At 38.1% G+C, this 27,977-nt stretch overlaps 1 pseudogene; it reads right to left on the bottom strand.

The window, feature by feature from the left end:
• LOC122814278 overlaps positions 1-27,977 on the bottom strand; it is a 519,638-nt pseudogene that overhangs the window by 211,887 nt on the left and 279,774 nt on the right.

The following is a 27,977-nucleotide window of genomic DNA, read 5'->3' on the forward strand; positions in this document are numbered from 1 at the left end:
TGCACCACTCAGCCCTCAAGCTGGTGTAGCAGATCTCAAAACTCCTTTCCGAGCTTGCTACACACCAATCTCTGGACCTGACTTTGGGTGATAGGATCCTGTTCGCACCCAAAGAACCAGCAGACGTTGAGGTCCCAGGGTGGGTTCCAGATGTGCTGGGGCCCAATGCCATGGTCAGATGAGGTGGGTCCGCTGGGACTGTTCTTCCCATATGTGCTATGGTGTTGCAGTTTTAAAACATAAGTGGGTTAGCAATAGTCAACATAATCCAGGATTAGTTATAACAGCATGCATAGATATTCTCATTAACTCAAAACACCAGATTTGGAACAGTTGCATAGCAAACAGAGCACATGCATATATGGAACCACAGTGACCATTACAATGGCATGCAGGTTACATTGACAGCAACAGGTTACCACTGATAGTATTTCAACATGGAACATTAATAGAAACACATTTCAATATTTATTGAACAATAGGACATATGTCCCAACAATAGGTTTGGTGTAAACATACTCACTGACTTGTGCATTTAGATTATTGTTGCAGATATGGTGGGGGACAGAGAGATGTCAATTAACTTATATATCCTTGTAGTACTCACAACATTAATGATCATTTCTCTAATCATTAAGGTACAGGTATTATTACAATACCCTATGGCCTTGGTTTGGACAATGGTATGTTTGTACATGGTTTATACTTCAACTGTCTTATAGCTAAATTCTGCATCTCTTACCTGGTAGACCTGTGGAGGGAATGTTTGTTAACACTACCTGACTGTTTCTATACATATTCCCAGATTCCAGTTAATATTATGCACATACCTCTCAATCTCTTAATGCACACTCTCTGGACAAAGCTTGACAACATGGGGGTACAAATAGGGACATGCTTTGAATATTGTTGTCATAAACTTGGAGAGTTGCTAGAGTGACAGGATTTGTTTTAATATACATTTTCTGAAGGTTTTGAGGTCTGAAAATTAAATGTATGTAATTATTTTGTGACTACAATTCTGAGATCATCCCACTGATTTGCCACAGGGACAGAGGAACAGGCAGAAAATATGAGCCAATTATCTGGTCATTCTGAAAAATCACTACAGTTGAGAGGTATGATTATGCATACAGTTTACTACCACTCCCAGGATTTGAACCATGGCTGTGTCTGCTAAAAATGCAACAATTTAAGTTGTAACAGAGTGTGCTATTTGGATATTGCTGTCTATCTCTTCAGTGTTTTCTGTGTAAGTCTCTCTTGGTTGTACAATCTGATTCTGTACTTAGAACAATCTTATACAGACATTCCTAGACATTTTTTATGTAGCACAGTGTGGGTAACAGTGGTTAACACAACATTTACTATTCAGAGAATGCAACAATCAATGCCATACAATACCAGAGTAAACATCACCAGTCCAGGATTTAGAGCTTTATTGGCAGGCAGTTACAATTTTATTTAAATATGACCTATATGGGACTATTACTGTCATATTGTCTGGTTTATTCAGTACAACCCATACAACAGTTTTTATACTGTCAGGTGACTTTCTACTACTTTATATTTATTTGGTATGTCTACTGCAAGCAGGATTGTTACTCACCAGCCTTGCTACATAGCCTATGCAGCCTACTAACATGGGCTTCCTGATTCACAGCCTGCTCAGCTGCAGCTGTAAAGGAAATAGAGAAATATTTAGGCATACCTATCCATCATATACTTATGCTGGACATTAGTAAACAGTTATTAATATGAGTACTTACACACTGCTGGGACATCATCCCTCTGCCTTGCTTCTTGGACCCACTCATCCAAGAGCTCCCTCTTTCTCCACTTTAAGTTGGCATAGTGGTGCCAGATCTGCTCACCAGTCCGAGGGATACTAGTGGCAGTGGTGAGATCATGGGCAAGATAGTCCCAGGCTTCTGCTTTATATTGGGAGCCTTGGTACTGGCTCTGCAGCAGTATCTTGTCATGGTTTTGTACCAGGAGTCCTATCATGACCTTGGACACCTGTATGCCCCAGTGCTGTGCACAGAAGCGCATGTCCTCATCGACTCCTGCCATACTGCCTACAGTGGGAAGCTGCAACCAGTTATGAGTTGTATTCCTGCCTGTGGGGTTTTAAATATGGCCGATTTCCCAGCCTTTGCCATGATTGGATGGTTTTGAATATGCTGAGCTAAGCTATGGGAAAACCTGCTTAGCTAAGGTTGACAGTGCTTAAAGGGACAGGTTCAGCACTGCTTACCAATGGGCAAATCCACTTAGCTGGTCTACTCATTGCTTAGCAGTCATATTTACACAAAGCTTACACCTGGTAAGCAGAGATGTACAATGCTTAGCATTGCTTATTTTTCATTTTATAGACTATCTGCTGTATGGCATTGATTCATCATTCATTACATATTATAAATTTGTTTACTGTCCCTGAAATCCCCCAATGTGCTTTCATTACATTTATTCATGTGTGACTATACTGTATGAGGCTCTTGTGTTTATATGGCGGTTTCACAACTTTGTTAAACTGACATCTCACATCTGGACCTAATGCAGTACTCCAGTTAACAAATATATGTTATTTAGTAGCTAATAAAAAAAAATGTTTATGTACTGTTTTTACATGTAAAATGCAAACTGGTTACAGTGGGAATCAAAGTGGGAATGGTTGTTTGCAAAGCGCATACTCTAACCACTACATTGTTGCAATACTGCTTATGTCAGATGTCTCTTGCTGTTTAACTTCTTGTGCTGCTTAAGCTGGACTAAGCATAGCTAAGCAATGGGCACACCTGCGCAGCTATGCTTAAACTTTATCGCGTTTATAAAAAAAATAATTTTTGTTGTGTTATTTTAGCTATCACCTTGAGAATATCCCTGCTACTGCTGAACCTGTTTTATCAACTTTCTGCTTTGTGGCACAATTGTCCCTTTTGGCTTTGTCCACATTCCTTACTCTGATGGGTTTGGAGGTATTCACTATGTGCTTATGCTACCTGTGTTATCTTAACAACTTTTGGCTTGATAGGGATGATTGTCCCCTATGCCTTTGACCAGATTTGTTATCCTGAAGGGTTGGGGGTGTTACGAGCATTCTCGCTCATTTTTAACTGTTGAAAGGCAATTCTGGAGTGCAGAATGTATGTATTGTGAGAGCTCTGCTCTCAGACACACCCCCTGTGCTCATACATGGAACTGTATCATTTTAGAGCATGGCAGAGCGCCTTCATAAATATGCATGGTGCGCTGCTGTGCTGAACAGGAACGGTCCCTGCCATGCAGGAATAACTTATTCCTGCATGGCTGCTTGCTGAATCCCAGGGAATAACTTAACAGTATAGTAACAAGAACAAACAAACCATATGCAATGTCCATAACAATTAAAAAAGCAATATACATAGGAGAACACTTAATATTTCTCTAAAAGATTAGACAATTTTGTCTAAGCAATTAAATAATGAGTTATGTTGTTAGTCCTTGCTTTTACTGTAGCAGTCTCATTCTTACAAATGTATTTCACAAGATGAATAAACTCAACTTTAAAGACAGGAGTAGATTGGTATTTCCAGTTTTTAGTAACAATTTTCCTTGCTATAGGGAGGATCGACCATAGTAAAAATGTTTGGTTTTCAGGAATGACTTCAGGAATAGGAACACTGAAAAGGATAAGGGAGTCAGAAATTATACAGTTGTCATTCCATAGAGCTTTACAAAGATATCTAACTTCTAACCAAAATGGGGAAATTATTTTGCAGTTAACAACCATATATATCTAGTCAGCATCAGGGTGTCCACATCTCCAGCATTTCATTTCATCTTTCTTGTACATTATTGCTAGTCTATGTGGGGTAAAAAAACATCTATGTAAACATTTCCATGTATATACACACCAGAACAGGGAAGATGTGGATTCCTCCCACGACTGTAAACAAAGTTTTTTATCTTTTTCTTAGAATACTTGTTTATTAACTTTACTTGAATAATTCCAAAAAGAAAAATCTTTTTTGCTAAAATAATTTCTGAATTTTATAAATAACAGATATGTATGAAGTGTTCTTGGGTGAGCTATTAATAATTGTTGAGATAAAATCCAAGATTTTTAAGTTGCTCTTATTGTATGCCTCTAATGAGGGTAAGAGCTTAGTATGTATAAAATCCTTACAAGTTTGAATGTCCAGCCATTTGCAATTTTGCAAACTATATCTGCTGCTCAAATAGTCTGCAGAACTTATTTTATTAGTTGAGAGAAATTGATTCAATATAATAGGTCATTCTAACATTTTCTCAGTATCAAAAGATATCAAACTTTCATTTATGTAGGCAATAGGAAACATAATTATTAACACATTCTTAATTGATTAGAAAGCATAAGCTTTTTAAACAACAGTAATATTTGGCTTGTAAGAGATGTAAGAACAAGTTCTGACCTTTCACTTTGAATGTATATTTTTTAAATCCATATAAAGATGTTTCTATGTATCTGAGAATATGGTTCAAGCAATGTCCTATTACTATTAGGAAGTAAGGTTTCATGTATTGATTTCCAATATGATATACAAGAAGTACTATTCCAAAGCAACACTATGTTAATAAATGGGGAGTTTAAATAAAAATCAGTATTTGGAAACCCTATACCTACTTCATCCCAGATTGTGGTGTACCAGAGAAGAGAAATTATTTTTTTTTGGGGGGGGGGGGATACCAAAGGAAGTTGAGCAATAAGTTATTAATTTTCTGTTTAATTTTGGCGGATGGAGGAATTATTAAAGCTTGGCCAATGAATAAGATTTTAAGGAACAATAACATTTTGATTAAAGTTAGTCTGTCTTCAAATGTGAAGAAGAGTCTGTTCCAGCTATCAGTTAGACTTGTAATTGAGTTTATAAGTTGTTGGTAATTAGATGAGGTAATTAAGGTGAGTCATTTTTATAATTAGATTCATCAATGATACCTAGATATTTAATATGTGCCCCCTCCCAATTTATGTTTCTTCTCTATCTAAGTTTCATAGTAACATTTTTATTCACTAGACGTGCCTGAGTTTTGTTTTGATTGAATTTTAGACCAGAGATGTTTGCAAAGAAGTCTAGATTATGTAATAAGTGATCTACTGAATTTTTAGTATCATTAGAAGTTATTAGTAGGTCATCAGGAAACAGGTGCATCTTGGGGGATAATTTGTCTGACACTTTATATCCTTTAATGCTCTCATTATTTCTAACACAGATTGCAAGAGGCTCAATAGCCAGGGCAAAGAGTAATGGGGAGAGGGGGGGGGCACCTCTGTTTAGGACCTCTTAATATTTTGAATGGGCCAGATAGACAAGATCCAATCTTTACATAAGGTATGGACATTTCATATAGTTTTTAATGTTTGGGTAGAAACTGTATTTTTGCAGTGCTTTAAATACATATGGCCAACTTAGGGAGTCAAACGATTTATCTATATCAAGGTTTAAAACAGAAAGCTCATTTTTTCTTGTTTGCTACGTCTATTAAGAAAATTAATATAATTATCTTGTCTATTACCTTTCTGTTTTTGATAAATCTGGTTTGGTCTTCATGAATTAATACTGGAATAATATTATTTAATCTGTCAATGAAGATAGACATGAATATCTTGTAATCAGTGTTAAGCAAAGAAATTGGCCTGCAAAGGTTGCACTTTTTATTTGATTTGAAGACAGGCGAGATGATAGAATATTTCTATGAGGGAGGGATGTTTTCTGTAGTTTTAACTTCTTGGAATGCATTGAGCAAGATTTTCAAGATGTTATCAAGTGAGAGTTTGTAAAACTCCAGAATTAGACCATCCAGCCCTGGTACCTTTTTGTCTTAAGATTTTTAATTTCTTCCTTTAATTCTTTAAATGAAAAGGGTTTATCTGTGTTATTAATATTGTGTTTGTATAGTTTTTTTTTAATATTATTAGCAATAAAGTTATCTATACTTTTGTTATCAGTTGTAGATGAGTTATTATTACTAATATTCTCCTAACGTTTTTAAAACATAATAAGATATTTTTTAGATCTGTAACTTTGATAGTCTGATTATTTCTAGTGTATATTATTTCTTTTATATGACTTTTTTCATTTAAATGTTTAGATTTAATTGGAATCCTGTGCATACTCTTGGGTTAATTGAGTAGGATTGTAATCTGATTTTTTTCCAGATTTATTGATATTTTATGCTGCACGATATCCTGATATTCCTTGTTTAGTTTACATATGTGAGCTAATGCAGATTTGTCATTTGCTGTAAGTTTTAGTTCATCAATTTCATTTTGTATGTCTACCAGTTTTTTATCCCACTTTATCCTTTTATTTATATACCAACTTTTGACTTTACCATGTAAGACTACCTTTAAAGTGTCCCATAGGATAATATCTGAAACCTCCCCATTATTATTGACATCTAGGTAAAGTTTTATTTCATCTAGAAACCTTTCTTTAAATCCTTGTCCTGTTACTAGATAAGCAGGTAGTCTTTAGCAGATGTTTAAGGGGTCAGTATTAAGCAATACATTGAAGGTGATAGCAATGTGGTCAGACATAGGGCAGGATGTCAGCACTACATTATCAATTTTGGCCATTATAGGACTGGTTACAAAGTCTTTGTCTGAGTTAGTCTGCATGCCAAACCTGAAACAGTAGTGAGAATATTTCCGAGAGGATATTTGTATACCATTAGTGTCAATTAGGTTTCTGTCTTTTATATAGATGTTCAAGTGCTTGGCAACAGGGGACATCTTGAAGAGCTTAGAGCTTGTAGTATCCACAGAGGACAACATGCAATTAAAATCACCTGCTAACAGTAACTCACATTTAGACTTTAATATTATGGTGTCTAAATGTTTTTTTCAAAGTTTTAGTCTCAATACCTGGTATCCAGTAGGTGTTTGTAAAAGTGTACATCGTTTTATCTAGTTTTAGTATGACTAAAGCAAGCATACCAGTATTGCTTGAGTATGAGTCAAATATTTCTGGAATTCTCATTGATTTTCTGTGTAAAATTAGGACACCTCTTTTCTTTTGGTTGTAGTTTGAACTTACCAAAATCCTATAATCCTTAAAAGTTAATTTGTTTAGATCTTTTATTACTGAGATTCCTGAATGAATGCAACATCTGCTTTATGTAGCATTAAATGTTTATTGATACTGCTCCTTTTCATGGGGTTGTTCAATCTTTAAATATTATAATTTGATGGAGACTGCTATTATAAGTAAAATTGAAAAGTGCTTTCCTTGATTCATTATGACAAATACGTTTTTTAAAAACTGTTATGGACAATTTAAATTTGAAAACAATAAAACTGGACATTTTAACAATGGATAAACCAAATCCATGCTTACTATATCTGTCATAGAAGCCACAAACTAACCCTCTCATGACATCTAGTGGGAATTCCTTGATACTGCAGGTTAATAGCAAGCAGAAGGAAAACTGCATATACATTAAAAACATACAAAAGGAAAAAAATTGATTTAATATACTACATATGCATGAACTAAGAACATGAAGCTATATACAATATGTTGAAGTTTTTTTTATCTAAGCAGACTAAATAAGCTAAATTGATTAATCCTAATAATTATTTGTTACTAAGCAGAGAGGAAAAAAGATACATTTAAAACTGTCACTGTCAGAAACATATTTGTAATTTTTATTTAAGTATAAATGTAATTCAGATTAAATAAATCACTATTTACAGTAAAATATATGCTTATAAGACTTTTTAGATGAAAATAATTTGGTAAATGAATGAAAACACAAATCAGTAGCCGCGGTGGTACAGTGGTAGCGTTGTTGCCTCACAGCAAGAGGTTTTCTTGTTCGATTCTCAGCTGGAGTGCCTTCTGTGTGGAGTCTGCATGTCCTCCCCATGGTTGAGTGGCCCCCTCTGAAAGACATGCTTGAATGGGTGTGCCTTCGCTGAAAGTTGGGCATTGGGCTAGCAACTTGGCACCATAAAAATCTACTGCCAATCATTCATAGGTTCATAGATTCATAGGTAGGTACTAGGTTATCTGCCCAAGGGCATTTATAAGCCTAGCCAGAGTGTGTCGGCTTTCACCACCCCATTGATTAATTAACTGAGCCTCTGTCAAGCAGAGCCAATGAAGTGATCCCAGGGGTGTATTTTCTATTACCCATCCACTCGTCAAGGCTTCTCTTGAAGAGTGTTAGTGATGGGGTCTGCCTAATGTAGTTAGAAATTTTGTTCCAAAGCATGGGGAGTCTCTGTGACAGGAATCTATCCTTCCAGCATGTTCTATTTATTGTTGTGGTGAGGTTTAGCTCACTAGAGTGCATGGCTCGCAGTGACTTGGATTTCTTTAGGTGGAGCATGTCCATCAATTCTGAGTTGGACATGACTTTGTAAGTCAGGCAGAGATCACCTCTGAGTAAGCAATATGCCACTGAGTACAGGCTGAGTTTTTTCAATCGGACTGCATAAGACATATGTTTGAGGCCGGTAATCCTCTTGGTGAGGTGCTTTTGTGGTCTTTCCAGCTGTTGGAAATGTCTTGTGAGATACATCCCAAATGGGGCATTGTACTCTATGATGGGTCTGATGAGTGATGAGTAGAGGGGCACTATAACCTCTTTATTTCTAGATGCAAACCCCTTAGTAATTAGATGGGCCACATCGAAGGATTTCCTAACTACTTTGGCAATATGATTGTCAAAGGAGAGATTACTATCTACCTGGGTCCCCAGATCTCTTATTACCTCTTCTGTATTAAGGGGGCTGCCACCTATGTGGTAATTCATGGGTGTTTTGTTTTTCCCAAACGGGATGACTATGCATTTTTTGGCATTTAGTTTGAGGCCATGACTTTGACACCAGGTGTCTGTCTCAGTAAGGCCTTTTTGAAGGATGTCCGTGTCAGCCGGAGAGTCAGTTATGGCTCCCAGTTTGCAGTCATTGGCAAACTTGGTTAGCCATAGTCCTCTTGTGTTTGCCTGTACTTCTGATAAATATATGCCGAACAGTAAGGGTCCCAGAACCAAGCCTTGTGGGACACCACTTGTGACTGGTTTAGAGATGGACCTGGAGCCTGCTATTCTTACCGTGTGAATTCTGTCTGTAAGCCAGCTGGCAACCCATCTTGTGATGTAGGGGGTTATGTTCAGGCTGGTGAGTTTTTCTATAAAACCAGAGTGGAGAATGGTGTTGAATGCCTTGGTGAGATCAAGGTAGGCTGTGTGAACCACCTTTTCCTCGTCTATGGTCTTGATGACTGTCTTGAAGAAGTCAACCAGGTTTAGTAGGCATAATCTGCCCTTAACAAAGCCAAACTGGGTCAGGTCAAGTGTTTGGAGGTTCCCGATGTCTTTGTTAATGAGTTCCATGATGATGCGCTCCATAGCCTTGCAGACCAGGCTAGTCAGGCTTATGGGGTGATAGTTACCAGGGTCAGTTGTGGCCCCTCCTTTGTGGAGTGGAATAACTGCTGCTGTGCACCATTCTTTGGGCATGTAGCCTGTGGAGAGGCTGAGGTTGAACAGCGTGTTTAGGTGGGGGGTTAGCTCATTCTGTAGTTCATGTAAAACGCAGCTTGGGACACCATCTGGCCCCATTGATGCTGTGTTTTTGGCTTTTGAAAGAACTGTTTTCACCTGTGCTTCTGTGCTTTCCGGGACACTACACTTTTCCAGTATTGTTGTGGGCCCTTTTGAAGGTGAGAGGAAGGTGAGGTTTGCACCGGACCAGAGTTCCGCTGTGGCGACCCCCCTAACTGGGAAAAGCTGAAGAGACAAACAAACAACAATGAAAACACAATTCAAACAATCATTCTTGAATCTGATTGGCTGTTAGAGTTCAGTGAAGAGAAACAGGTTCAAATGTCAATCCTACTTCCTGAAAGATATCACAGATTGTTTCTCATGAGTCTGAGAGCTAACTGAAGCCTTTAGAGGCTTGAGCTTTTCACAAAAGTTGTCAAAAATCTATCAAAAAAGTAAGTAGGTGGGAATTTTCTACTGAATTGAAGCTTTTAAGCATAAAACACTTATGTATGTTAATACCTGCCACACTCAATATAAAAAAGCCATTTTGACGCATTAACTTGTAAAATTATGAATATTTAAAATAAAGGCTCCAAATTACCAACCATACACAGCTATAAGATATATTAGCTAAATGGAGCACATTACAGAAGTTCAGTTAAGCAGTAAATGTATATATAATAATAACATGCCACCACTTTCTTTTTAAATACATAAAAGTAACACAGTAAACATTTTTATCTCCTGCAGTGATTAAATACTATGATGCTAGGATTAAAACAGAAATGGAAGGCACATACATGAAGTAATAAGTATAGGATATAAAAAATATATAAATATATGAAATGAATGAGTGATTTTTATACCACATCACTAGTGCTGTGCCATGTATATAACGAAATAAAAGTATAAAATAGTAGTTTGCAGTTGGATAATATTTTAATTTACTTGAATTTTGAGTACTATATAGTATTTATAAAGTTAGCATTGTTGTGGAAAGGATAAAAGGAGTGAAAAAATAAGTTACATTACCTTCAGTGTATGATTCCACATTATCTAAAAGGGAGAAAACAAATGCTTGCATGAAATGTGAAGTTATGTATAATCATTTGTCTCTGGGTTTCTTTTTTTCTTTAATAGTCCACTCATTTTTGAAGCTTGCCTTTTTAAGTTCATTGAAGACTCCATGGGTTAATTTTGTGGACAAATGTGAATGCTTCTTTGAGAATGTCAGAAGTATTCTTTCCTTCTGGGAGGGATAGTCTTTTTCTTGCTGTGAATATGAGTTGTGCTTTGATTCCTTCCTTTTTAAATGATTTTATTAGATGGATGCATCCTCTTCTTTTGGACTTTACAAGGCATGAAAAGTCATTGTCAAATTTGATAGTTTGGTCATCAGTATTTAATGGAGCAAGATACCAGGGAGTTCTTAAAATAAGGTCTTTGTTTTGAGTGGAGATCAATTTTGCAATAATAGATCTTGGACAGCTGTTTTTACTTGATACAGAAGTTGTAGTTAAAGACCTGTGTACCATTTGTATCCTGAAAGATACTGCTTCAGGTATGTTTAAGATTTTAGGAATCCAAGAAGTCAGGAAATTAATCATATTGTGCCCCTCCATTTGCTCTGGGATGCCATAGATTTTTATATTGTTTCTTCTGGTTCTATTGTCAATGGCGTCTATCTTTTCAATGAGTCTAGTGTTTTCTTGAAGAAAAAAGTCTATATTTTTCACTCTTTCTGTTAACCTGTAGTCTATATCTCTTACAGAATCTTCCAAAGCAGTAATGTGGTCAGTTTGTTGTTTAAGGACTTCATTTAATAAGTTTATTTGTTTGGTGGTATCTTCTTTTATATTGTCCACTTTTAAGTTTACTTTGCCTATTTTACCTACCAAGTCTTGAACTGTAGTAAGGATTGCCTGTATTTCTTTCTTCATTGGAGTTTCTTGCTGAAAAAACTTGGAACTGCTCATCTTCATTTGTGAATATGGTTGCAATGTCACTTCTATTGGAAAGTTTGAAAGGAAAATATGAAAATGTTAACTTAAAAATTGCACCAACGTGTAACTTATGACTTCCAGAATTCGATTTTAGTAGTTTCAGTCTTTGTTTATGAAATTAAAAAATCCTGTCAGGAAAGAATGAAGACTGCAGAGCTCAAGCACTCTGCTGCTTTCAGCTTGTCATCCAAGCCACCAATAGTTTTGTCATTTTTGACATTGCCTAGAAAGGCTGTAAGTGATGGCTAAAGTTTTAGTCAATATCCAAAGCCCAGGGTGGAGAGGTGCAGACCAACCTTAGCAAAGCAAAGTGGAATGTTAACCATGTCTTCCTATGGTGATAGATATTAGATTCCCCTGGAGTGACACCAGAAACTAAGCCAATTATTACAATTAATAATTTTCTTTTCATAACTGTGGCATCATCCTTGGTGAAGGTAGAATGCTGCTCAATGCAAGGCATGTACCTGTCTGTGACAGATATCTGGAGAGATCCATAATGTCTCTTCATTTAGTTCATTGAGGTACACTTCTGTTCATTTACATGCACATGAACTATGATAGAATCATTTTGGTTCCTTGTGATACACTGACCTGAGTGTGTGAGTGATATTCCAGATTCTAGCTCCAGACTGGCAGCTAAGTGTTATCTTGTCCTTGTCTATTCTGGTGAGAGGAGTATCTGTGTGTCATGCAATATAATCCCGTATGACAAGAGTACTAGGTAAAGTGCTTGCCTTATGGGCTTTGTTCTTGGGGGATCACTGAGTGTAGGCTTATGTGTAGTGTTAGTTTAGTGTGTGCTTTAGTGATTTGTGACAAGTTGGAGATAGGGCATGTCTAAACAAACTCACATGGCCCTTGCAAGTATGGCAACTGCACAGCCCCAAAAAGGAGAATCCAAATTCAAAAATCAAAGGTCAGCAGACAGTGATATACCAGTTGCTTTATTAAAGCACGTATAAATGAAACTCCATCAGACTGGTTTCGGCTGAAAAAATACTTAGATAGCCTTCATCAGTGTAACATGTGATTCAGAATTCTATAAAGTTAATGTCCATTTATACAGTAGCCTATCAACAAAAATGAAGCTCATTGGTTATTCAAAAATTCTCATTCAGACCTGGTGGAAATAAACCACCCAGCTTGATGATCCACTTTTTTTCTTTTGTATTCACTATAGAGTGCCAACCAGCTTTATTAGTCCTATTACCAACAACCCTGTCAATAATTGTAAATCTGAAGTTTGCACCATGGTGTATCAATGAATGTTTGTATAGGGCATTACTTATTGTTTTGGTTCTAATGTCACTACAATGTTCAGAAATCCTTAGTCTCAATGGCCTAGAAGTTTGCCCAATGTAAAAGGCTGAACAGGTACATGTAGCGAGATAGATCACCCATTCCGTTCCACAGTAAGCTAGGAATTTAATGTCATAAACTATACCTGTGTTTCTACTAGTAAATTGTTTGGATTTGACTAGCTTGGGACAATGTATACAGTGTCCATATGGTACACATCCTGTAAGTAAATCAGCTGTCAAAGTGCATTAACTGTAGTCCGGAGTTTATTTCCGGCCATGTTTGTAATGATTAAATTGGGACCACAAAGTTTTCCCTTTCTGAAATGAGAAGAGACATCTATCATTAAGGATCTGAGATAGCTTGCTATCAGCTAGAAGAATGTTCCAATGTCTCTGGACACTATCTAATAATATATTAGTATTCCTCCCATAGGTGGTGACAAGGCAGATATCCATAGGTCCCCCCTGTTCTTTATTTCTGTAGGTCAATAAATCATTCCTGTCTAACATTGACCCCAGTTACTGGCAGTGAAAATGTTGCCAATTTTGTAGCCCATATCTCTAGACCTTCTGATCAGGTTCTTCTTAAAGTGTTCACATTTATCTACTTGTGAACATATGCATTTTATACAAAGAAATTGAGATTTGGGTATATGTCTAGTGATATGTGGTGGACAGAAACTGGATGCATGCAGTAGGGAGTTGTATTGTGGGTAGCTACAGTAGACCTGAGTGTCTAAAGTGTCGATATTTCTAGTGATCAAGACATCCAAAAAAAGTAATCCATTGGACGTCATAGTTGGCTGTAAATTCCAATCCCCACTTATTGCCATTTAGATATTCAACAAACTCCTGCAGATATTTAATGTCAGACCTCCAGATCATCCAGCAATCCAGCATCCCCCAAACCTGCCAGTAACATTTGCTCTGATAGTAGAAAACATTTTTCGAAAGAACGTGTTCCGCAAGACAGATCAAAAAGGTATTAAATCCTGGGGGATAAAGTTCGGATATAGATAACCAATGTTCAATTGCCTGTAGCCCAGCCCAATGAGGAATGTTAGTATACAAAGCCGATACATCCAGAGTACATAACAGCCATCTGGGTTCCAGTTGCATGTTTGAGATTACCTGTACAAATTGGGTTGTATCCTGGATCCTGGAACTGACACATTTCAGCAAAGATTTCAAGTATTTAGTCAAAAACTTTGAGAGGGGTTCAGTAATGGAGCCTTGCTCCGGTACAGTGGGTCTGCCTGGTGGATGATAAAGATCTTCATGTATTTTGGGCAGTAAATATAGATATTGGCTACTTGTATTCGATACTGTCAAATGGTGTAGTGTAGAATCGGATATAATACTCTTCTCTTTGGCAGACTGGAGAAACTGATCAATTTGTTTCTTAAAACTAGAACTTGGATCCAAGGGCATGTGCATGTAGCAACACCCATCATTAAGTTGCCTCTCTGCCTCAGCATGGTATTTGGCCCAATCCATGACAACCACTGCCCCTCCCTTGTCTGCAGGCAGAATGACCAAATCTTTGTTATTAGCAAGGTCCTGGATTGCCTGTATTTCAATCTTTGAGAGGTTATTAGGCATAATCCCAGATTCCTTGAAATGGAAATGTAGATATTTGAGAACAGATGTTTGAAACATATAAACACTGTGTCGCATAGGAGGCATATAATTAGATTTATGATACTTGAATACTTCCTCCTCCACAAAATTAGTGGATGAATCAAAATGCAATTTCAAATTTAACAACCGACAAAAGGATGTAACATCCTGTGCAAAACAGTCCTTTGACACCAAGAATACAGGTACAAAGTTTAACCCTTTATTTAACAAATGAATATTTACTCGTGACAAAGATTGTGATGAAATATTTAACACATTGTTGGTTTCCATTATTTCTGTGTCATCATTCTGAGAAGGGTCTCTATATTGTCTATGTGTGGTATGTTTTCTTCCTGCCCTCCTTGTCCTACCCCTAAAGGGTTTGGGGAGTTCTTGCACTTAGATAATGGGGAATCTGTCGTATACTGTACATCTACATCCATGACTGAGGAGGAGTCTTCCTCGGATGTCCCATTATAAGAAGATTTGGGTTTCTTGAGAATGGACCTTGGTCTTTTATATTTCAATGTTTTTTGGTTTACATTATCAAATTTGACATGTTTAGTGGTGGTGAAGGGGTTCCCCCTATCATAGTCTCCCATATCCCTATGGAATTTGTGTATTTCTCTCTCCTTGAGCTGTTGTTCTAATTGAAGTAGTTCCTGACTCAATTTGTTCAGACAAGTCATATAATATGGTTGGCCCTCAAACTTCCTGGTGTCCTCACAAATATTGGCTATCTCAGTGATGCCCATATCTATAGAGCGTTCATAGTATGCAACCAACACCTCAACAAATCCCATTGAGGCTTTTTGTTAGGCCAATGCACATTTTTCAGCTAACTCCGTATCTATGTTGGCTACTAAAGGTTGAATTCTTACTCTAAGAAGCCTAGGTGAGATCCCTTTGGCTTGAAAACCCTTGAAGAGCCTGAGATGCCAGACATTAGTTCGTAAGCCCCTCATGCACTTTTGTTAATTTTTGGAGTTGGGATATACACATATTGTTCAGATCATGTAAATCCAACCCATTATTAGTATTATTGGTAGGTCCTAATCCAACCCCCCCCCCCAAATCATCTCTGTCTGCTGATAATCCCTGTAAAATCTTGGTCAGTTCCATATATGTGATACTATTCCCTCCTTATGTAAAGATTATGTAACTGAGTACAATTCCCCACTAAAGAATGTGATAAAATATTATCCAAAATGTGGAGTATGAGCTCAAATATGAAAACCAAAAAGGTACAAAATGTAATGTATAATATAATATAGTATAACCACTATAGTAAGTAGAAGGTCAGCTCAATATATAAGTGATTCAAGAGGAACAATAATAGCCGAAGTGTATAACCATGACAATCCAAATAGATCCAGTGAATTACAATCGCAAAGCTATGTTCGGCCTGTTTTTTAAAAAAAGATGATAATAGTTTTCCATTTATGCTTCAGTTATCCAATCAAAAAATGAAAGTATGGGGATGAGCAATAATAGCCTTTGCTGAATATATCCACAATTCCAGTCACCTAGGTTGGTAACAATACCCAATATTAATCTCAAAGGCCTATAATACACATCACTACGTTCCTCTGTTTAAACAATATTAGTCCGTTGTACCCACTACACAAAACTAAGTGGTGATAACTAATAGCTCAATGTTGTTGTTGTTGTTGTTGTTGTTGTTGTTGTGTCTTTCGGCTTTTTCCGGTTAGGGGTTGCCACAATGGAACTCCAGTCCACTAATGATTGGCAGTTGATATTTACGTGCTGAGTTGCCAGCCCTAATGCACAACCTTCAATGAAGGTACACCATTCACGCATGTCTCCACAGAAGACGCTCTAGTTGAGAATCGAACGGGACATCATCATGCTGTGAGGTGACAACGCTACTGCAGCACCACCACCGCAGATATCATAGCTCAATAATTAGCAAAAAGCTATATATGTATATATATATATATATATATATATATATATATATATATATATATATATATATATATATATATATATATATATATATATATATATTTGAGCCCCCACATACTCCTGTATATAAGAGAAATAATCCAAAAACAAGATAAAAATAGTTGAAGTTCTTATATATGTGAAATACTGAACCCCAAATATAGCCGAAAGAATAATAATGTGCCAATATAGTATCAAAATATAGACTGAACTCCCTATAATAAACAGAATGGCCACTAGGGTCTGTTCCAATGTTAATATATTGGACAACATCATATAGGAGAGAAAATAATATTTGGATTTTGAGTATGAATTACTGGTGCACAAAAAGCCATAACATAGAATAATCCATATAAATATCCTATTCCTGCACCAGTGTTTACATTCACATATAAGCAATAATCCATTTAGTTGAATGGTTGTGCAAAAGTTGCATACACAGTGAACCTTAATGTGCAAACGCCCTATAAAAATTAGAAAATTCAATCAAAAAATGGGTAATGATTGTTTAGATATCACAAACATGCAATATATTGTATGATGAATTAGACCAATATTGTCTTTATAAAAAGCAAAATATTCATAAATATGAGAATATCTCAGTTTATACACAATTCCAAACCTGAAGTCAAAATAACACAAACATGGCCGATCAATAGTCCATAGAATGATCTTTGTCAGTTCAAATAACCAAATTTCCAAAAACACCAGCACAATTTGGTGTATCGAAACCACACCTATAGCCAAATGTCTTCAACAGTGAATATCTATGATGTAAATAAAGTCACCAGAAATGTTAAACTGCATGAAAAATAAATATTTGATATAAACGAGATTCGCAGCAACAAAATAAAAACAGACATCATAACCGTTGTTGCATAAGCATTCCTGATCCAATTTCTGTTGTATTTCCACAAATATTCCCAAAAGTATTGTCCCAAGTAGATGGAAAAGCCAAACACACCACACTCCAAATGGTACAAGCCCTATAAGTGCCATTGTATCTGTAGTAACCAATCATCAGCCATAGATGTCAAAATGTGAATCAAACCATCAGAAACACTTGAACTGTATCAGAAAAAAATGTTTTCTTTAATATATAAAGCCCAAACCTGGTATGTCTGTAAGTCAATGAGCCCAAACACGGTATATCATCGATGCAAAGGCATTCTCAATTCAGTATCTGTTGTAATCCACCAAAAATGCCCAAATGAATGAATGCGCCGAAATCGCTATACACCAACTGATTGTAGGTCCTATTGATGATATTGTATCCATGGTAGAACATCCTCGACCATAAATTTGAATTGAACCATCCACTTATGTAAAAATCCAGGCAACAAACAGATAAATAGTTCAATAAGGACAACCACCTTAGAAATAAACTGGCAAACATCAAATGACCAATGAGCTCCCAATCCTCATCACCGAAGTAGATGTACAGTATAACACAGGCCAAAAGCAAGGCAAATGATAATGCAAACTCACACGGCCCTTGCAAGTATGGCAACTCCATGGCCCCAAAAAGGAGAATCCAAACTGAAAAATCAAAGGCCAGCAGACAGTGATATACCAGTTGCTTTGTTAAAGCATGTATAAATGAAACTCCATCAGACTGGTTTCGGCTGAAAAAACACTTAGATAGCCTTCATCAGTGTAACATGAGTCAGAATTCCATAAAGTTAATATCCATTTATACAGTAGCCTAGCAACAAAAATGAAGCTCATTGGTTATTCAAAAATTCTCATTCAGACCTTGTGGAAATAAACCACCCAGCTTGATGATCGGGCATGTCTGCAATATAATTTTACTAAATTGACCTTTTGGGCACAAGACAATAATATGCTATTAGATACATCAAAAACTAAGCATATGAGATTTGAAATACTTAGAACGAAGGCCGACTATTCAAAATGGCACATTTATTGAAACTCTGTATTCATTTAAGGACATGGGTATATGGGTAGATACAGCTTTGAGTTTTTTTCTAACAATGGTTGTTTGAAAAGATTTATAAAGTTTAGGAAACCAGAAATGATGAAATTATTGTCTGCAAATTACATTAGACCCAACTTAGAGTATGAAATAACAATATGGCAACCTTATAAGAAAACAAGCAACTGAAATATACCAAGGAAATCCATGGATTTGAAAATGTAATATATTATGAAAGACTAAAATATTTGAATTATACAATGCCTCATTAGATATTTAAGAGGATACCTTATTCTGCTATTTATAGCATTTAGAGATAACTCCCTCTGGGAATGTTTGGGGTTATCAAAAGAGTAGTGCAGGTTCATCAGACAACCTGTGAAGAAGATTATATTGGAATAAGAGATGTACTGATTGGTTCTCTGAGAGAATAGCTGATGCATGGAATAGATTACCCAATTATATGAAAGCAAGCACTACTTTAGATATTTTAAGAACATCTTAGACACTTATTATTGCCCTTAGCTGAAATATTTGTATGTATATAAATGACAGCTTTGCTTCGTCTGTGGTGACAGGTAGTGAAGGTCATGAGTATGATAACTGAAAGACAAGCATTACCTTCTTAATTGTGTACTAACAGAACATCAGTCTGGGTGGTGGATGGGCATGTGACATGTGGCCTTGCTTTATCATCCTTTTCACATGTTAAAAACAAGCATCATCTAGTAAAGAGACTTTAGAAAGTTCAAGCAACCATGACTGTGGTGACTTAACGGTTATGCATTACTACACCATACACATGCGCATATACCCCCACATATATCTATATCCATCTTTCTCTCCCTCGCTATATATATATATATATTTTTTTTTATATATATATATATATATATATATATATATATATATATATATATTATATACATATAGATATATATATATATATATTATATACATATAGAGATAGATATACAGATTATGATTTATGTTAAAACAAGGCAATAAAGCATAAAAGAAGATCACTGTAACCAACAAACAAGAACATTGAACTACTACTGAATGACCCATTTCTAAATATTTTCAGTAAAAAAACTTACACTATCTTAAAACACAATACAATTTCAAAAGTAACATATCTGATCATAAACCTCAGCATTCAAGTATGTTAGTACCATGAAATTATCTGGCACTGTTCAAAATGTTTGAAAATGATCTCAGAAGTACTAGCCAAATGACCAGGTCCATGACACAGAGAGATGATTCTGTCTGTGACCTTGACAGAGCTGGATTGGGGGAATTGCTGCTGAAGGAACAAGGAAGGGATAATGAGTGTCTCACATCAACTTGCTCATCCTTGGGAAGGGAAACCATCCAGTTTAATGTCATCATATCCCCACTTGAACAAGAGAGAAAGTACAGTTGTGTACACTTACCATAAATGTAGATGTTCGAGTGTATTCCCTGTTGCAGTCATTACATTTGGATTATCCTGCTGGCAGGTTTCCCTCAGTCGGCCTGAATTCCAAAGTCTTGGGTCCTGCGTCAGTTGCTGTCGCCTCTTCCCTGATGACAGGTCGTCAGGGGCATAAAAGATGCAGCCGACGCCATTTTCTTCAGTTTTTCCTGCCCCAGATGTCAGGTGCCCCCAAAAGGGTAGGCTAAAAATATGTAAGTAAAACATACATGCACCAAAATAAGCTTTACCTTCATCAATAAGCAAATACTCCACCTAGGTTGTATAGATTAGAGAAGTAAAGATAAGTTCCAGGTAAAATAAGGGGGATGGCGGGTGGATAAACTGGACTGCAGCAATGAATACACTCGAACATCTACATTTATGGTAAGTGTACACAACTGTACTATGTTCTTCGTGTTTCACTGTTGCAGTCATTACATTTGGGTTGAGTCCCAAAGCTATGGTTGGGGGGCTGGAGCTAAACAGCATTAGGAGCGGCTATGAGGCCCTGCAGAACTGCAGTGGCAAAGTCTGCTCTGGATTTAGAGTAAAGAGGCAGATTGTAATGTTTTGTAAAGGTATGCACTGAACTCCAAGTAGCAGCCTCTAAAATGTCTTTGGTTGGTACTTCCCTGAGAAAGGCTGCAGAAGTGGCTGCAGCTCTGGTTGAATGTGGCTTAATGCCCTTAGGCACTGGTTTGCCATGCTGTGAGTAGTAGAAACGAATGCAGTGACCTATCCACTTTGAAATAGTCTGCTTGGAGATAGCCTTTCCTTGTGATGCTGTGGCATATGCCACTAGTAGTTGATCTGTCCTTCTGAAAACTTTAGTTTTGTCCAAGTAGAATCTAAATTGTCTGTGTACGTCCAAAGAATGCAGAATTTTCTCTTCCTTGTTCTGTGGATTTGGATAAAAAGTTGGCAAATGAATTGTTTGGTTAAGGGCTACAATGGATACCACCTTAGGCATAAATGTAGGGTTTGTTCTCAGAGAGACCCTGTCTGGATAAAAAATGATAAAGGGTTCCACAGCCATGAGAGCCTGTAGCTCTGAAACTCGTCTTGCAGAAGTTATTGCTAGGAGCAGAGCTGTTTTCCAAGATAAGAACTTTATATCCGCAGTAGCAGCTGGCTCAAAAGGAGGTAAGGTGAGTTTTTCCAAGACATAATTGAGGTCCCATGCAGGTATTGGCATTCTCCTTGGAGGCCTTATGTTTTTGGGTCCTCTGAGGTACTGCCTTAATAAATGATGAGAAAAGAGTGGTGGCTCTGTATTGTAATGAGCCAAAATGGCAGAGGCATGGATTTTAATTGATGAAAAAGATAGGCCTTTGTCCAGCATCTCAGTTAAGTATTGCAAAATCTGAGGAATATTTGGGACAGCTGTATCAGTTCCTTGAGCTTGGTTCCAAGCACAAAATCTCTTCCATTTCCCAGCATAGGATTTTCTAGTAATAGGCCTTCTGGCTTCTAAAATGACATCCATCACAGCTTTACTGAGAGGTGTGGTTTGTATGGCTACATTATCCGCCATGCTGCCAGGTTTAGGGTCCTGAGTTGGCTGTGCAGAATCTGATTGTTTTGCTGGGACAGTAGATGAGGTATTTGAGGTAAGGTCCAGGCTGGGCATTGGGACAAGTTTCTTAAGCTCAGATACCAGTACTGGCGTGGCCAGTCTGGGGCAATCAGAATCATTTTTGGTTTCTCCTGTCTGACCTTTAGGAGTACCTTGGGGAGGAGAGGCAGTGGAGGAAAGGCATATACTGATAGGTTTGTCCAGTTGAAAGATAAGACATCCACTTTCCAAGCTTGTCTGTGATAAGTCCTTGTGCAGAATCTTTTTAGTTGATTGTTGTGAGGGGAGGCAAATAGATCTATGTCTGGGCGTTCCCATTTCTTTGTTATCATGCTGAAGACTTGTGGATCCAGATGCCACTCGTGGGAATACATGAGGTTTCTGCTTAGTTCGTCTGGCAGAGTATTTTCCTTTCCTGGCAGGAATTGTGCCTGTAGATGAACATGGTAAGTCAATGCTGTGTCCCATAAAGCCATGGCTAGACTGCAAAGGGGGTAAGAATGAGTGCCCCCCTGCTTGTTTATGTACCACATGACCATGGTGTTGTCTGTCTTTATCAGTAGTTGTCCCGGATGAAGTAGGTCCTTGAAGGCTGTCAGGGCATTTTGAACAGCTAGCATCTCTTTTTGATTGATATGTAGATGCTTTTGATTTATGGACCAGGTGCCCTGAATGCCTCTTCCTGCCATGTGTGCCCCCCAGGCATAATCTGATGCATCCGTCGTTAGGCTCTGCCTGGCTGGGGGTAGTGAGAACGGCTGTCCCTTGTTTTGGTGACAAGCCTTTGCCCACCATTGAAACTCCTGTTGCAGGCAGTGAATGAGAGTAATCATTGTTTCCAGGCTGTGGCAATGTTGTGTCCAGATACATTTTAGGTACCACTGAATTTTCCTCATATGCAGTCTTGCATATGGAATTAGTAAGATGCAGGATGCCATGAAGCCCAAAGCCTGCAGAATATTTCTTGCAGATAACTGGGCCTTTGTTGCCATTTCCTTGAAATAGGTAGTCAGTTGTCTTTGTTTATCTGGAGTGAGATAAGCCATCTGGGCAGTTGTATTTAAGCTTGCACCCCGGAATATTATCTCTTGAGAGGGTACTAGTTTTGATTTCTTTTTGTTGACTGTGTACCCTAGGCATGTTAAAAGTCTTTTCACAAATGTCAGACGCTGTAGTAGAATGTCCTTGTTCTCTGCTTGTATGAGGCAGTCGTCCAAGTAAGGATATATTTGTATTCCTCTTTGTCTGCAGTAAGCAATTACTGGTGCCAGGCACTTTGTGAAGACCCTGGGAGCAGTAGATAAGCCAAAGGGCAGTGCAGAGAATTGGTAATGCTTTGAGCCAGCCTTGAATCTGAGGTATCTTCTGCATGATTGTCTGATTGGGACATGCAGGTATGTCTCTTTTAGGTCTAAAGTCATGAGCCAAGCCTTGCTGCCCAGAATGGGTAGAAGCTGCTGCAAGGTCAACATCTTGAATTTTGGTATATCCAGGAAAGTGTTTAGAATAGATAGGTCCAGTATTGGTCTCCATGCTTTGTCCTTTCAAAGTCTTGAGTAAAATCCTTGTCCCTGCTCTTGCTGTGGCACTTGTTGAATAGCCCTCATGTCCATGAGAGCTGTGACTTGTTTTTGAGCCTCTGCCCATTGATTTTTTGGCAGGTCTGGCCAACTGTTTGACCTTGGCAGGGTATGGAAGTGAAACATGTAGCCTTGTGACACTATGTCTAGAACCCATTTGTCCTGGGTTATAATGTGCCAATTTTGAGAAAAAAGTGCTAGCTTTCCCCCCTAAGGGTGCTGCCAGAAGATAAGTGCTTGGTGCAGGCAGGGGTAAGTCATTGGGACTGTTTCCTGTATGGTTGTGATTTGTCTTCTCCACCTTTGGAGGTAGAGGCACCCCATTGCTTAGACCTGTAGGAACCTTGCGGCTGTGATCTGCCTCTAGGGCATCTGGATCTGCCCCTTTGAGGTCTGTCTGAGACTGGAAAGGACCAATTTTTTGCAGGCCAGTGTCTGCTAAATCTAGGTGGCTGTACCTGTAAGAAATCCTTGACCGTTTGCATAGATTTAGCTTTGTCCTCCATTTTCTTTAACACCTCTTCTGCCTTAACACCAAACAAGGTATCATGTTGTAATGGAGCATCTAATAATTTTGCTTTAACATGATCAGGCAGATTTTGTTCCTTTAACCAAGCATGCCTCCTAATGACAGAACCCGTAACAGCGGCCCTGCAGGAGGCCTCCAGAGAATAAAAACCACATTGCAAAGTATGCTTTCCAACTTGTTCAGCTTCATGCAATAAATCCTGCATTTCTTTGTTTTCTGCACATTCAGAATTTACCAACATTTTCTGTTTAAGCAATGTCATGATATATTTCTGATATTTGAGCATATGAAACTGGCAATTTAAGGCCCTTATAGCTAAGGTAGCAGATGTGTAAATCTTTTTTCCCCATCTATCCAGTGCCCTAGAATCCCTGTCAGAGGGGGTAGGGTTTTTTGCAGTGGAAGCCTTGACCCCTTTGGGACCCTGAGAAATAGTTTCTGGGTCTGCCACAGGGTTTTTGAAAAAGGAATTTATGAGAGTCAGGGACCCTGTAGTATCTGTCCGGCTTAACAGGAGCTGGAGGTAAGGAGTCAGGGGTCAGACTGGACTCTGAGAACACATCATCTACAATGTCTAACACAGGTGGAATAGCTAGGGGCCTGTGTTGAGGTAGTAAAAGAAAGTCTCTGAGCCTCTTCTTAGATTCTGAAAAATCTTGGCTCTCCCAGTGGAAGTGCTCCCTCATGGTATGCAAGGTTTCCCCAGAAGAGTAGTCCTCAGGAGGAGAAGCTGAAGGAATTGATTCTTCAGTATCAGAATCGGGGGAAGAGAATATTACTGATCAGAAGAGAAATCAGAAGAAATGGAAAACTGATCTGAAGATTCATAGTCTGTCTCTTGCCTAGGCCTCTTATCAGGAGGGGGATGGGAACCCCTGATCAAGGTAATTAAGTCTTCGGCCATTTTGAACATCTGTTTTTTGGGCATGGAGGCCTGTCCATGTGGCTGGTGAACTTGTTTCTTTGCCTTTAAAGGTATTTTAGTCTTTGCCTTTGAAGTTGGTTTAATATATAATTGTTTAGGTCTGAGTACATCTTCAGAAGCCGATGCCTGCTCAGCGGCTCCGGACCCATCTGAGGGAATAATCTCCAAGGCCCCAATACCTTGAATCTCCAGCGGCCTGGCCGACTCCACGTGGGAGTCGGTAGCGGCCTGTGACTCTAAACTAGCGGGCATCAGGAGCTGCAAAAACACCTCACTGAGAACCGGCGAACCGGCGACTTGCTTAGGAGAAGCTTTGTCGTTGGTTTTGGACCTCGGTTGCCTGTCTTTTTCTTTTTCTTTGCATTTTTTGTGAACTCTGGTAGTCGGATGGCTATCTGATGACATTGCAAAATTAAATCTTCACCCAAAATAGCTTAACGCAAGATCATACCGATGCTTAATAGTGTGTTGGTTAAATCTATCCCAAAACCGACAACTAGAAACGTAGTGGTCAGGGCCTAGGCAAGGAATACGGTAAGAATGAAAGTCCTTATGAGGTATTTGCTTCCCACAAGAAATACAATGATTAACTTTTTCTGACATTGGTCTGGAGCAAGAAAAAAGTTTCCCCAATGGGGTACTTAGCTTTTAATGAAGATTTCGGATCTGAAACTCGAACACGAAAATCTCAGGAGTCGGCCGACCAGCACTTGCGAACTGCATCTGCTTCGGGCACTGCACGGCAAGACAGATTGAAGAAAATGGTGTCGGCTGCATCTTTTATACCCCTGATGACCTGACATCAGGGAAGAGGCGACAGCAACTGACGCAGGACCCAAGACTTTGGAATTCAGGCCGACTGAGGGCAACCTGCCAGCAGGATAACCCAAATGTAATGACTGCAACAGTGAAACACGAAGAACATCAAGGTGCGGCTTACAGCTTTGAGATGTGTGCTTATCTCCTTTCAGAATGCAGAAACAGCTGTCCCCTTGCAGGGCCCTTGCAACAGGCAGTCTGCACATTACCTGCTTAAGGTGCACAATTAGGCCAGTACCAGAAAAGAAACCTGATGGTTGCCTGCATGATGGTCTCCTATGGTATGTTGTCAGCCCTAGAGAAAGGAGGAAGGAATAAATGGGCCTCAGTGGATGAGAGATGGCTGATGGTTACCAGGCTGTGAGGGACAAACAGAAAAAAGGACCACTCAAGAGATATAAATTCATAAAAGTGTACATAAATTTTGTAAAACCCTACTTAGTAGCCGTCTTGCAGAATTATTATAGCCTATTGACAGAGATGGGAAAAAGTAATTTAAATGAAAAAAAATATTTATAAATAACGAAAAACTGAAAGTGTAGCGTATTCATTACATGAAATATACTATAGGATTAGGGAATCTGATTTTGTGTCAAGTGGACTGATTTAAAGAGGGAATTAAATATTTGCTGTTAGAAGAAGAAATAATAAAATAGTGGAATAGCGTATTTGTCATAAAACACATTCCATAAATCTATTATATAAAATATTTGATAAACAACAATCTATACTCCATATATTTGTAACTACACATGGTTGCATGTGTATTTGAACTTTTTACATACTATTCTTGCAACAGACATGCATATACTTTATTACATATATATATATATATATATATATATATATATTTTTTTTTTTTAAGCTTATAATTTATACAGTGCAGCAGAACAAACCCAAATGTACTTAGGAATGTGCCTGTTCAAGACTGAACATTAATGTACAAATTACATACCTGTCATGTCTGACAGTTGCGCAAGTTCCTTGGCTGCATTAGATCCTAATGAAATTGTATGAATAATAGAACCACTTTGTTCTACCTGTGCAAAACAATTTCTTAAACCATCGTCTTCTCCAGCAGTTAGCACTTGAACTTCCATCCCATTGGTCTCTCCATTGTATTTTTGGATCACCTACATAAATAGATTTGTTTATAATGAGCAGTTATCGAACATGACATTTCTCTTTTGTGTCTTATTGCCAATTGATTGTAAAGTAAGTGATGCAAATATTGTGATAGTAACCAAAGCAAACTTCATCTCATTATACAAAAGAAACAAAAGAAAAGAATTAAAAAAAAAAAAAAAAAACAGGCACACTACTGGAGTTTACTTGAAATAAATGTTGTTTTGTGAAATTTATTTAGAAACAGATAGCTGGTGCCAGAGCCATGGCCTGAAGTTAAACGCCAAAAAATGTATAGTCATACCCTTCGGGAAAAACAAGGTAACCCCAAGCTACCATATAGGTGGCAATCCACTAAGCACAGAAGAGGTTATCAGGGACCTGGGGACCCAGGTTGACAGTGGCCTTTCTTTTGACACTCACGTTACTAAAGTGGTTAGAAAGACCTTCTACATTGCCCACCTGATCATGAAGGGATTCACATCCAGATCTAGTGAGGTCATTGTTCCCCTGTACTCTTCACTTATCAGACCAATGATCGAGTACAATGCCCCATTCGGGATGTATCTCACCCGACATCTGCAGCAATTGGAGAGACCCCAAAAGTTCCTCACCAAAAGGATAAAGGGACTCCAAAATCTGTCATATGCTGCCAGATTGAAGAAACTCCAGCTCTATTCAGTCGCATACCATCTGCTCAGAGGTGACATGTGCCTGACATACAAGGCCATGTCCAACCCGAATTAATGGACATGCTCCACCTCAAAAAATCCAAATCCACCAAAACCACTAGAGCAAGCGACTTAAACCTTAGCACGGATATAAATAGGACGTGCTGGAGGGATAGATTTATCACTCAGAGATTCCCTATGCTGTGGAATAAAATTCCGGTCCATGTGAGGCAGAGCACCTCGCTGACTCTGTTCAAGAGAAATCTAGACCTGTGGATGGGAGATCGTAGGTTTACCCCGGGAATCATCTCTGTGTCACTGCTGGACAGAGGCACAACAAACTAATGGGCACAGTATTTTGTCATATAAGGGGTGGCGTAAGCCACAAAAATTTGGGCTAGGCTTATAAATGCCTTAGGGCAGATAGCCTAGTATAAACCTATGAACCTATGAACCTAAGATAGCATTCCCTTATTTGGGATTGGTCAGTACAAAGAGCTAAACTTAGAAGTCTGATATTCAGAAAGTGGTAGCTCAGACTAGCAGGCCAAAGTGCAAAGGGATTACACAAATAACAACAATAATAATAATACTCATGCAGGGTATATATGTTATGGCCCCAACTTTTTTGACATTGCATTTTCACAGCTCTTCTTCCAACTGCCTCACTTATTATACAAAAATAATGAGACATTGAGGGCTTCATTCATCAATTTAATGTGATCACTTGATTAAAACTCTACAGTGGTGGAAGCATTTGGAAATTTTGTTTTGGTTTTGGAAAATTAGTTCTGGTTTAAGCACTTGGGCTTCCAGATAGATATTTTACATTAAGAAGGTTTATAGTCGGCACTCTTGTGGGAGGAGAGGCTAGATTCTGCCCTTCTGAGCTGGGAATTTCTGGTTAAAGGCTTATTGTGCCTGCTTATTTGATCTGTTTCTT

Source organism: Protopterus annectens, chromosome 10.part0 (genome assembly GCF_019279795.1).
Source record: "Protopterus annectens isolate FY-2018-M chromosome 10.part0, PAN1.0, whole genome shotgun sequence".
NCBI lineage: Eukaryota > Metazoa > Chordata > Ceratodontiformes > Protopteridae > Protopterus > Protopterus annectens.